The sequence below is a fragment of the Gadus macrocephalus genome, chromosome 16 (assembly GCF_031168955.1).
Source record: "Gadus macrocephalus chromosome 16, ASM3116895v1".
Taxonomy (NCBI): Eukaryota; Metazoa; Chordata; class Actinopteri; order Gadiformes; family Gadidae; genus Gadus; species Gadus macrocephalus.
Genome location: NC_082397.1, coordinates 28,167,551 through 28,179,556, shown reverse-complemented (window position 1 = coordinate 28,179,556; position 12,006 = coordinate 28,167,551). Strand labels below are relative to the sequence as shown.

At 42.0% G+C, this 12,006-nt stretch overlaps 1 protein-coding gene across 5 annotated transcripts in view; it reads left to right on the top strand.

Moving 5' to 3' along the window:
• Positions 1-2,321: 2,321 nt before the first annotated feature.
• Positions 2,322-12,006, top strand: part of mpp4a (MAGUK p55 scaffold protein 4a) — an 80,819-nt gene continuing 71,134 nt past the window's right edge. The window contains exon 1 of one of the 5 annotated variants that reach the window (XM_060076425.1): positions 2,322-2,486. The gene's annotated coding sequence lies outside the window, so the exon portion shown is untranslated. The remainder of the gene's footprint in view (positions 2,487-12,006) is intronic. The other 4 variants (XM_060076426.1, XM_060076423.1, XM_060076424.1 and 1 more) reach the window with 4 other exon arrangements.

Below are 12,006 nucleotides of genomic sequence, written 5' to 3'. Positions count from 1 at the left end.
CCCAGGGGTCAGTATTAGGGCCAATTCTTTTTATTCTCTACATCAATGATATATGCAAAACATCAAAGATTTTACAATTTGTGTTATTTGCTGACGACACTTATATTTTCTGTACGGGAGAGGACTTACAGCAGCTTCTGGAGTTAATTACAACTGAAATGAGCAAATTAAAAAAGTGGTTTGACAATAATAAATTGTCATTGAATCTAAGTAAAACAAAAATCATGTTGTTTGGAAACTGTAATTTAAATAATGACGTAAATGTTAAGATTGACGGTGTTGATATTGAAAGAGTGTATGTATATAAATTCCTGGGTGTGACAATAGACCATAAGCTCAGCTGGAAACCTCACATAAAACATGTTAAATCTAAACTGTCACGAAGCATCTCAGTCCTGGGTAAAGCAAAGCATATATTGGATCACAACTCATTGCATATTCTTTACTGCTCAACGATCTTACCTTATTTAAATTACTGTGTGGAGGTCTGGGGGACCACTTACAAAAGCTCACTGCTACCACTAGTCACACTTCAAAAACGAGCCATAAGAATAATCAATAAAGCTGGATATTATGATCACACCAACCTCCTGTTTTTACATTCCCGTATCATAAAGTTCAATGACCTGGTTGAATATCAAGTTGCACAAATCATGTTCAAAGCTAGAAATAAACTGCTACAAGGTAGCATTCAAAAACTTCTTTTTGACGGAGAGGGGGGTTACAATTTGAGGGAACAGTTAAACTTTAAGACACTGGCTGTACGCATGACTTTAAAATGTCATTGCATCTCAATTGGGGGTGTGAAACTGTGGAATGGGATGAGCAAGGAGCTAAAGCAATGTCCAAACATGATCCAGTTTAAAAAAAGGTTCAAAGCAATGATTTTCAAAAGGTACAGGGATGTGGGACAGAAGTAAGAAGGAAAATATAAAAAAAATAATAATAATAATAATATTAATATATATCAAATAATATATCAAATATAGTATAAAGAGAGATTATGAGGAATACAGGAAGTATATATTAAATAAATATTAATTATTGAACTGTGGAAAAGGGGTAGGATTAAATAAGTGTTACACTTGTGTTACACTCCTTTTCAGACATATCAATTGAATGTATGTAATTTTTTCTTTTGTGAAATAATTGGCACATCGCTTTTGTTTATTGTAGTGTCATGCTTTTTATTTTGTTTGGTGTTATTTGCGATGTTTGATTTGTATTTTGATAAGTCTGAAATAAATGAAATCAATCAATCAATCAATTATTTTCAAAATCACATCAAAATGTATCATTGACGATCTCTATCGTAACTCTATATTTTGTTTTCGTCGTATGTAAAATGATATATTTGAAAAATAAGCCTTGTGGCACATGGATGTTATTATTATCTGTGTTATACAGTTGGTTTGATATCTTGAGGTCAAAAGGTCCAGGAGCATAATACGTTAATTTATTTATTTTATTTGTGAAAAATTGCCGAAATGATATATTTGAAAAATAAGCCTTGTGGCACATGGGGGACATTAATCTGTATGTTGTACAGTTGGTTTGACATCATTCACTCAAATGGTTGAAGTGCAAATTAGGTTTGTATTTTGAATGTTAAATGAATGTTGAATATTAAACTAACTTAATGCCGGTCCCTACGTGACGTGTTAGCCCAGTCGATAACAGTGGGGGGCTGACACTATTCTGTCCTTTAGGTCGGAGGACAGGCTAATTGACAGTTGATGCTAGCTTACAGTTTGCAATTAATGTTACGTTTAATTCAAGTTTTGTTTTTGTATTTAATAATAAGTAGAAGAAAATAAGGTTCTTATTGTTGACGTCCGTGGGGTAAGGATTTAGATACAATCAAGAAACATGTTGTGTGTTTGCCCCCTGGTGTGTGGATCAATCACAGATCCCTGAGCAGGAGCTCAAACCCAAAGATGTCAAACCCACCGTATCCTAAGCAGACACACACACACACACACACACACACACCCCTTTATCCACCCCTATAGACATCTGGTGAGGCTGAGCCAGATGCTGCTCAGGAACGGTTGTGGGCTTTAGTGTGTGTGAATTTAGATCTGTTAGTGTGTGTTTATGTGTGTGTGTAGCTAAAGTCAGATAAGGAGCTTTGTGTAACAGTGTGTGTTCATGGTAGAAACACAGAAGAGAGAGAGAGAGAGAAAGAGAGAGAGAGAGAGAGAGAGAGAGAGAGAGAGAGAGAGAGAGAGAGAGAGAGAGAGAGAGAGAGAGAGAGAGAGAAGAGAGTGGAGAGTTAAACAGTTAAGTAGAGTGGAGAGCGAGAGGTTAATGGTAGAGCGAGCTATTGTTAGAGTAGGGAGAGAGAGTAGAGAGAGAGAGAGGGGGTGGGTGGTTTGAGGGTAAGTAGCTTAGAAGAGATTAGTTTGCTTTGTGGAGGAAAAGTCCTTCATACAGACGTGACTACAGACGTGGTGTGCTTCTGTCCCACCGATCACAGTGACAAGGTAAGATATGTATTTCTGTTTGTGTGCATATCCTCTCTGCTTGGACACCAGGAGCTGCTTGTTCAACCACTGTTATTGAAGTGATAACATAGTGAAAATACAGTGAAAATACAGTGATAATACAGTGATAATTCAGTGAAAATGTTAACACAGTGATAATACCTACCCGGTATCGCGATTTAGCGAAATGTTAATCTATTGAATCATGTCCCAGAGCATGATTGTCTGACTTATTTAGTGCTACACATAACGAAATGTAAACGCATGCCTTTTGAATGGGATTGTTTCTCCGACTATGTTCTTGCTGGACTATATACGAAACGAGAGAGAGAGAGAGAGCGAGAGAGAGCGAGAGAGAGAGAGAGAGAGAGAGAGAGAGAGAGAGAGAGAGAGAGAGAGAGAGAGAGAGAGAGAGAGAGAGAGAGAGAGAGAGAGAGAGAGAGAGAGAGCAAGAGAGACTTCAGAAGGGGTGTGCGCGGACAGCACACTGCACCGTCTAGTTATGTATTTCAAAAATTCAGATTTTTGCGGCAGACTTCTTCAAAAACTGAAACAAGTTTTTTGTGCTACACCAACCCAGTCGCCAAGAAAAAACGTCGACGGTGTACGTTTCCATGAACACTGGAGACGTACTATTACAACGTAAAAACAGCGTGTTATACCTACAGTATCCACGCGTGCCGCTGTGGAGGCGGGTTTCGGGGTTTGGGTTTCGCGGCTTTCGCGGCAAATTGTGGACACGATTGTTTAGGGGGGGGGGGTGGGGGTAGACTGTTGTTGACCGGGGAGGGTGGGGGGGAGACACGTTTGTTGAGGGGGGGACGACGACACGATTGTAGGGGGGGGGAACACGTTAGTTGAAGGGGGACGACGACGACGACACGTTTGTTGAGGGGGGGGGAGACACGTTTGTAGGGGGGGGGGGGGGGGGGCACGCTCGACAACGAGAGTTGTTTTTTATTGAATGCTCGACAACGAGAGTTGGTTTTTATTGAACGAGACTTCAACACGGAACAGCTGCACGAAACGATGGTCACGTCACTCTCGGTGACGGTGTCGACAACAATGAACACACGAACAATGTTAATAGAACAACACACAACCACATAACATCCCGAACCCATCAACCCCACTTAATCCTAACAACAAAACAAGTTAACAAAAGCCCCATTTGTCAACTGACAACCCCAATTCCCAGAATCCCCCGCGGCTCCGGAACACGGCGTAGCTTATATTAATCTTTATTATCCGAATGGGAAATGCAATATTTTAGGACAGATACACCATTAAACGCGTTTCTAATGACATTTCTAGCGAGAAATGTACATTTTCCTTACATAATCATCAGTCAGTGAATGTGTTCTTTATTAATCTTTATTATCTGAATGGGAAATGCAATATTTTAGGACCGATTCACCGTTAAACGTGTTTCTAATAACATTTCTAGCGAGAAATATACTTTTTACTTGCATAATCTTCAGTCAGTGATTGTGTCTGATCTTTAGTTTTATAGTTATTAGGATTTGATCGGATCGCTCGCATGTTTCAACGGCAGGTTGTTAGGCTGCTTTCGCTAAACTAGCAGCTCACGTGCTTCCTGCGTTTGTGTTATTAAACTGTTACTTTATGTAACTTTTAATGATATCATCTTGTTAGAAACACGTATATCTGAGAGGCAACCCAGTCGCCAAAAGCATTCGTTGACAGTGTACGTTTCGTGAACACTGGATTACGTCGCATTTCAACATAAAATAGCGTGTTATACACACACACACGCACGCACACACACACACACACACACACACACACACACACACACACACACACACACACACACACACACGCACACGCACACGCACGCACAGACACACACACACACACACACACACGCACGCACGCACACGGTGCATTTCGCTGCTAAAACAACAACAACAAAATATTCCTTCAAATATTATTACTAAAGAACCGTTTTCCAAAGAACGAAATGTAAACCAATGCATTCTGAATGGGAGTGTTTCTCCGATTTTTCCATGCTACACAGAACGAAATGTAAACCCATGCAAATAAAGACTTCATGGTCATAATAATTTAAATATCATTAATCTCCGTGTGTTGGGTGGTATTCTATTTTTTTCAACGGGGCTGCATCCAGTCACTTGACCGTCATGCTGCTATGGTGGTTGCTATCGACCGCCCCCTCTAATCCTTACATGGCTCTAAAAACCACGCGGCAAAGGAGCTGCCGTAAATTGTGTTGTTTTTGTCGTAAACTGGGGTCCGACGGTTAAAACATAGACAGATATTCCGAGGTATCCTTAAAAGGCAGCTTGGATGTTTTTATTTTCTGCAGTTTAGACTTCTTCTATAACCTATTTTTGAAAGCAAAACACCAAGTTCATTGATTTAACGAGGCAGGGTTATTTGAAACAATTTATTCAATAAATATTTGTGAGAGGTCATTCCTTCTCCTGAGTTTGCTTCCTATTTATGTCTAGTGTACACCCCTACTGTCCAAAAGCATCCCCCCCCCTCCCCATATGGATTTGGAGAGTTGTTGCCACGTCCCAGTGGTGGAAGTATCATATAATATGAAAGAGGGCATTCAATTATACTACAATGATCAATTAGGAGGCTGAAGCCCTAAAGGAAGTGATGCAATAGGTGACTGAGGCGAGAACATTTAAGTAAACTGTACCTTGGGGTCTCTTATATATCAAAGGGGGTTTCAAAGGGCGCATACGCTTCAACCTGTGGCTCCAGCCCTACAGGAAATGACACAGCAAGTGCTCCATCTCGTTGCACCTGCACCCAGCGGCTCGCTTGCAAGATTTTGGCCTGAAGTTCTTCCCAGACCTATACCCTAACAGTCCAACATGCATATCTGAGAATCAGGCCTCTCTTCAATAATGACAAAATGTTATGAGAGAAATACAGATTCACTTTTTGTTATCTCATAAGCGGCGTGGTGCCGGCTCCTTTTGACCTTTTGACCCCAGACTTCAAAGACGTGGCCACAGGCCAGCTGTGTCTACACACATTAAGCCACAAATGTACACCTCCATCCCTCAAAAAATGGGGCCTAGAAACTAACCTCTGTCTTATGTACATTGACTGTACTGTTGGAGGTCACGCCCCTTTTCCGGCCTTTTCGAGATAGGGATGCTAAAATGTTTACACACATTTCCCGGGGCCCCGAGAACGACATATCCAAGATTTGTAGTTCTAGCCCATAGAGAAAAAAAGTTTTCCCAAATGGACTGTCATTTGGACAAAGCCCCTTCAGAAGTGTTGCTGCGAGACCTAATGGTTCAGAATGTGGTGGAAAAACAGTTTTTGAGATAGGAAGGTCCTACCGCCGTGAAATTTGAATACCATATTCTAGGGCCTAACTGGGACCCCCGCACCGAAACTTGGCCCGGTCGGACCCCGAGTGCAGGAAGGGGGGGCCTGGACTTTCATAATCTTCGCTCGGTGAATGTAAAGGATGTTTGGTCGGATGTTATGACGAAGAATCATAATGTGAATGGGAATATTCTATTAATGTCTTGATATCATCTTTCGTCTCAACACTTCTGCTGCAGCCGCTTAAAGTCTCACTCCGAGAACCTTAAAATATGAATCAATCCATTAGAAGTATGAAAATATCTTCCCGGTCGTGCAACAGGGCAAACAAGGTGTCCTTTGACATCTACGTTTCGAGACGATTGCAACAGTAACACACATGATCCTATTTGAATATGTTTCGGGGTAGTAATTAGCTGTCAATTTTGGAGGCCTTTATCAATAATGACCAGCTATAGATTTGCCCGATGGAGATTTTTGACAAATTACATGTTAATTAGTATCTACACGTTAAGCTGAGTCCAATGAGATCAAGCTCGCCCTCTTGCTACACCGAGATCATGTCCTAGACCTAGGTGTACCATGTAAAATACATGTTACCATTAGCTAGAGTGTCATGCTTGGTGTCATTGGACTCAGCTCAACGTGTAGATGCTAAATAACATGTCATTTGTCACAATTCTTTATCGGGAAGCAAATCAATAGCTGCTCATTATTGATTAAGGCCTCCAATTTCGACAGCTAATTACTACCATTAAACATGTTTCAATATGCTCATGTGTGGCACCGTTGCAATCGCCTGTAGATGTTGAAGGACACCTTGTTCGTTCTCCTACGCCACCGGGAAGATATTTACATGCTTCTGATTGACTAATGAATTGATTCAGCTATTCCCCCAGAAGTCTGGGGTCAAAAGGTCAAAAGGAGGCGGCACCAGCCCCATTGAAAAAAATAGAATACCACCCAACACACGGAGATTAATGATATTTAAATTATTATGACCATGAAGTCTTTATTTGCATGGGTTTACATTTCGTTCTGTGTAGCATGGAAAAATCGGAGAAACACTCCCATTCAGAATGCATTGGTTTACATTTCGTTCTTTGGAAAACGGTTCTTTAGTAATAATATTTGAGGGAATATTTTGTTGTTGTTGTTTTAGCAGCGAAATGCACCGTGTGCGTGTGTGCGTGTGTGTGTGTGTGTCTGTGTCTGTGTCTGTGTGTGTCTGTGTGTGTCTGTGTGTGTCTGTGCGTGCGTGTGCGTGCGTGTGCGTGCGTGTGTGTGTATAACACGCTATTTTATGTTGAAATGCGACGTAATCCAGTGTTCACGAAACGTACACTGTCAACGAATGCTTTTGGCGACTGGGTTGCCTCTCAGATATACGTGTTTCTAACAAGATGATATCATTAAAAGTTACATAAAGTAACAGTTTAATAACACAAACGCAGGAAGCACGTGAGCTGCTAGTTTAGCGAAAGCAGCCTAACAACCTGATGTTGAAACATGCGAGCGATCCGATCAAATCCTAATAACTATAAAACTAAAGATCAGACACAATCACTGACTGAAGATTATGCAAGTAAAAAGTATATTTCTCGCTAGAAATGTTATTAGAAACACGTTTAACGGTGAATCGGTCCTAAAATATTGCATTTCCCATTCGGATAATAAAGACTAATATAAGCTACGCCGTGTTCCGGTGCCGCGGGGGATTCTGGGAATTGGGGTTGTCAGTTGACAAATGGGGCTTTTGTTAACTTGTTTTGTTGTTAGGATTAAGTGGGGTTGATGGGTTCGGGATGTTATGTGGTTGTGTGTTGTTCTATTAACATTGTTCGTGTGTTCATTATTGTCGACACCGTCACCGAGAGTGACGTGACCATCGTTTCGTGCAGCTGTTCCGTGTTGATGTCTCGTTCAATAAAAACCAACTCTCGTTGTCGAGCATTCAATAAAAACCAACTCTCGTTGTCGAGCGTGCCCCCCCCCCCCTACAAACGTGTCTCCCCCCCCTCAACAAACGTGTCGTCGTCGTCGTCCCCCTTCAACTAACGTGTTCCCCCCCCCCCCCCCCCTACAATCGTGTCGTCGTCCCCCCCTCAACAAACGTGTCTCCCCCCCACCCTCCCCGGTCAACAACAGTCTACCTCCCCCCCCCCCCTAAACAATCGTGTCCACAATTTGCCGCGAAAGCCGTGAAACCCAAACCCCGAAACCCGCCTCCACAGCGGCACGCGTGGATACTGTAGGTATAACACGCTGTTTTTACGTTGTAATAGTACGTCTCCAGTGTTCATGGAAACGTACACCGTCAACGTTTTTTCTTGGCGACTGGGTTGGCTACACAGAACGAAATGTAAATGAATGCATTTTGAATGGGAGCGTTTCTCAGTCTTTGTTCGTGCTGGACTTCACGAAATGAGAGAGAGACATCGATAGAGGGGGGGGCTTCAGAAGGGGTGTGTGCAGAGAGTACAGTGCACCCTCTAGTTATGTATGTCAAAATTGCAAATGTTTGTGGCAGACCTCCTCAAAAACTAAAACAAAGTTTTCGTGATACACCGAACAAAATGTAAACCAATGCATTTTGATTGGGAGTGTTTCTCAGACTATGTTTGTGCTGGACGAAACGAAACGAAACGAGAGAGAGAGAGAGAGAGAGAGAGAGAGAGAGAGAGAGAGAGAGGATTCAGAAGGGGTGGCGCCAGGTCCCTGACCTCCTCCCTGTAGGCGGTCTCATCATTGTTGGAGATGAGACCAAGGATGATGGTGTCGTCTGCAAACTTAAGGATGGCGTTGGAGCTTTGTGTGGCACACACACAGTCATGCGTGTACAGGGTGCCTCTGAGGGCTGCAGAGTATGCAGCCCTCAGGGACTCCAGTGCTCAGGGTCAGTGCAGAGGAGGTGAGGTTGGCCACTCTCAATACCTGTGATCTGTCTGTCAGGAAGTCCAGGGGTGTGTTCTGATATCCATACCTCCCTTACTTACTTTACTTAGTTTGAGTACGTAGGTTCCAATTGCGATTGGGCGAAAAAAAGAAAGGACCCAGATGGTGCCCTTCATACGGACAAAATGCTGAGTGTGGAACAATGTACACTTTTCACGTAGAAAATCTTAGCTACGCAGCGGAAGAGGCGGAGCCAGGCTGAGCCAGCAGCTCAGCTCTAAAAAAAAAAAGGCTACTGGAACAACATAGCCTGCATTAATGGAGTCATTTTATAGCTTTTATAGCTTTTTAGCTCTTTATAGCTGCTAGGTGTAAATGGTTCACCGTTCAAAGCGGGTGATGTGCCACGGTGGCAGTACCGATCGTCATCTCCGGTAAATGCACCACCAAGTATTCAATTTGGAACAACACTGACATCTGAAAATCTGCGACCTTCTGAAGCCCCTCTCTCTCTCTCTCTCTCTCTCTCTCTCTCTCTCTCTCTCTCTCTCTCTCTCTCTCTCTGTCTCTGTCTCTGTCTCTGTCTCCCTCTCGTTTCATTTAGTCCAGCACGAAATGCTCCCATACAAAATGCATGGGTTTACATTTCGTTCGGTGTAGCACGATAAAAGTCGGACATTCGTGCTCTCCTTCAATAGAGTAACGTTCGTGAGCATGAGCACGAAATCGAGTGATACCGGGTTGGATAATACAGTGATAATACAGTATAACACAGTGTTATCACTTATAGTGTTAAGTGATAATACAGTGATAACACAGTGACAATACAGTGATAATACAGTGATCATAAAGTGTTAATACAGTGTTATTACAGTGATAATACAGTGTTAACACAGTGATCATACAGTGATAGACCCTCCAGGATTTCGCGATGTTGCGATTTGCAACTTCAACGCAACATCAACGATCACCGCGAATTCAGGGCGGTTTCGCAATTTTAAACAACCACCACAACTTTCCTGCAAATTTGACCAATCAGTGGCGTAGTCTTGAACTGACGTCGACAAACTACCTTCCGCCTTACTTCCGTGTTTACTACGTTCAAGTGATTCAAGCATTCATGCAGCATGTGCGCGTCCAACGTTTCACACTTAACGACCAAAATAACTGCGAAAGATTGCGAAAAAGCAGTATCTTGGTATTCTACATGAAAGCTGGGGAAAATTATTTTTCACTGCATGCAACATTGTGGTGGAACATAAGCATAAATCTTCCAATGATAAGCATTTGCCACTGCGAAACATTACTACAGAACTGCAGAACTGCAGGCAGGACGTCAGACGACGAGTCAGATCACTATGACACAGGCTGTTGTATCCAAGTAAATTGCCAGCGTGGAAAGAATCATGAATCAATTATTCATAGGACCAATTCTCAGTGTTTTTTGTTCTTTTAATTAATGTGTTTTTCAGTAATAACTTCATATTCAACAAATTACTCGGGGAAAATTGCAGTAATAACTTAATATTTAACGTCAGGAAAATCGCAACTTTCACTTCCTCTCGCACTGTAATCGCAACGAAAACCTCAAAAACACTGCAACTTTCATCGCAGCTTTTTGGAAAAGCTCACGCGACATCAGCCATTTTAGGCTGCAAATGGCCCGCGAAATCCTGGAGGGACTGGTTAATAGACTGTTAACACTGTGTTAATACAGTGTTAATAAAGTGTTTCATATAACAAACACTGTCGCTCTACATAACCAGCTAACAGGAATAGGAGAGTGGTAAATGATTTATTAACTTCCAGTTTCTCAATTAGAAAAAGTTTGCATCACTGTTCCAGGGTTTTATTTGTTGCTAAAGGAGATCAATGTCGCAAGTTTTATGTAAATGTAACCTAACATTAGCACGTGTTAGTGCTTCGTTAGAAGTCCTAATGAAGGTCTGCACCACATAGGAAGGCCAATTCAGCAGGTGACGGCATCAAACAGCACCACCTGAAAACCGGCCGAAATGGTTTCATCCAGACTGAACCCGAACACCTCAAAGCCCTTTAAAGAAGCAACAACCAGAACACAATTCAGTCATCTTATTTATTCATGTTACAAGTATTTATTTTATAAAGAGTCTGCTATGTTAATCAGGGCCAACGTTAACGCAAACACACAAAGACGTGAACAACACACCACCAACGGACAACCCAAGCGATAGCCTGGGTCCCAGAAAGCTTTGGGACGCTAGCTTCCGCAGCTTAAATGCAAGCTTCCAGCTTCCTGTCAGCAGGCAGGCTGCAGGCCAGAGGCTGAACCAAATATCTACTCACTAAGAAGTGTTTTGCCAGCAAGACATGCATTGTTCTGGAAAAGTTAGAATGGAGTCAAGTGATCTGTAAAATCTGGATTTGCTGAGTTTTTTAAACTTTAGCTTGGCCTAATAGTTTAACGGGTCAGCTCTATGTTCCCACAGCCCAATGGTCTCACAGCCCTATTTTCCCACTTTACTAAGGATTTTGTGTAACTGATTATTTAGAAGATTAGGCCCTAGGTTCCCACAGCCCTATGTTACCACATTTCTAGGACATTTTCAAAATTAGGTATTGTGTTCATTTACATTTACATTTAGGGCATTTAGCAGACGCTTTTATCCAAAGCGACTTGCAAGTACATTTGTCATAAGAAGTGAAACAATATATCGCTGTCAGTACAGTAAATATGTTCATAGAGCCAATTGCAAGTACTAACAATCGCTAGGCTAACCCATTCCCCGTGTACAGCAATGCTAGCAGCTAATGCAGATGTTACACAATTAAGTACTATGAATAAGTGTAATGTTGATTAAGTGTGTACAATAAGTGCGTACATTACCCTTCAATTTATGCCTAATCCTCCCACCCGATAGTAAATGAATGAGTAATTTTGTTCCACAATATTTTGTGAAAAAGCATTGCAGAAGGACCGACCCCCAGGGTCGCCAACTCTCACGCATCTGGCGTGACACTCACGCTTTCAGCCTCAATCTCACTCTCTCACACACATGCAAGAAATGTCACGCCAAAATAAAAATTTCTCCCGTTAATATTCTGTTGATGACTAGACTAGACCAGATCACAGCATATTGTTTCTTAATGACAGGCAAGGAGTTAAAGGCCCACAGCTGTAACAGCTGTTAACATCTGCTTACAACATTCTCAATGCAGTATTCTTAAGCAATTATCTGTTCCTGGCACATAAAAGGTTGAAAAGTACTAGAGGGCTTTCCAGTTTTAAGTGAACTGCATAAAT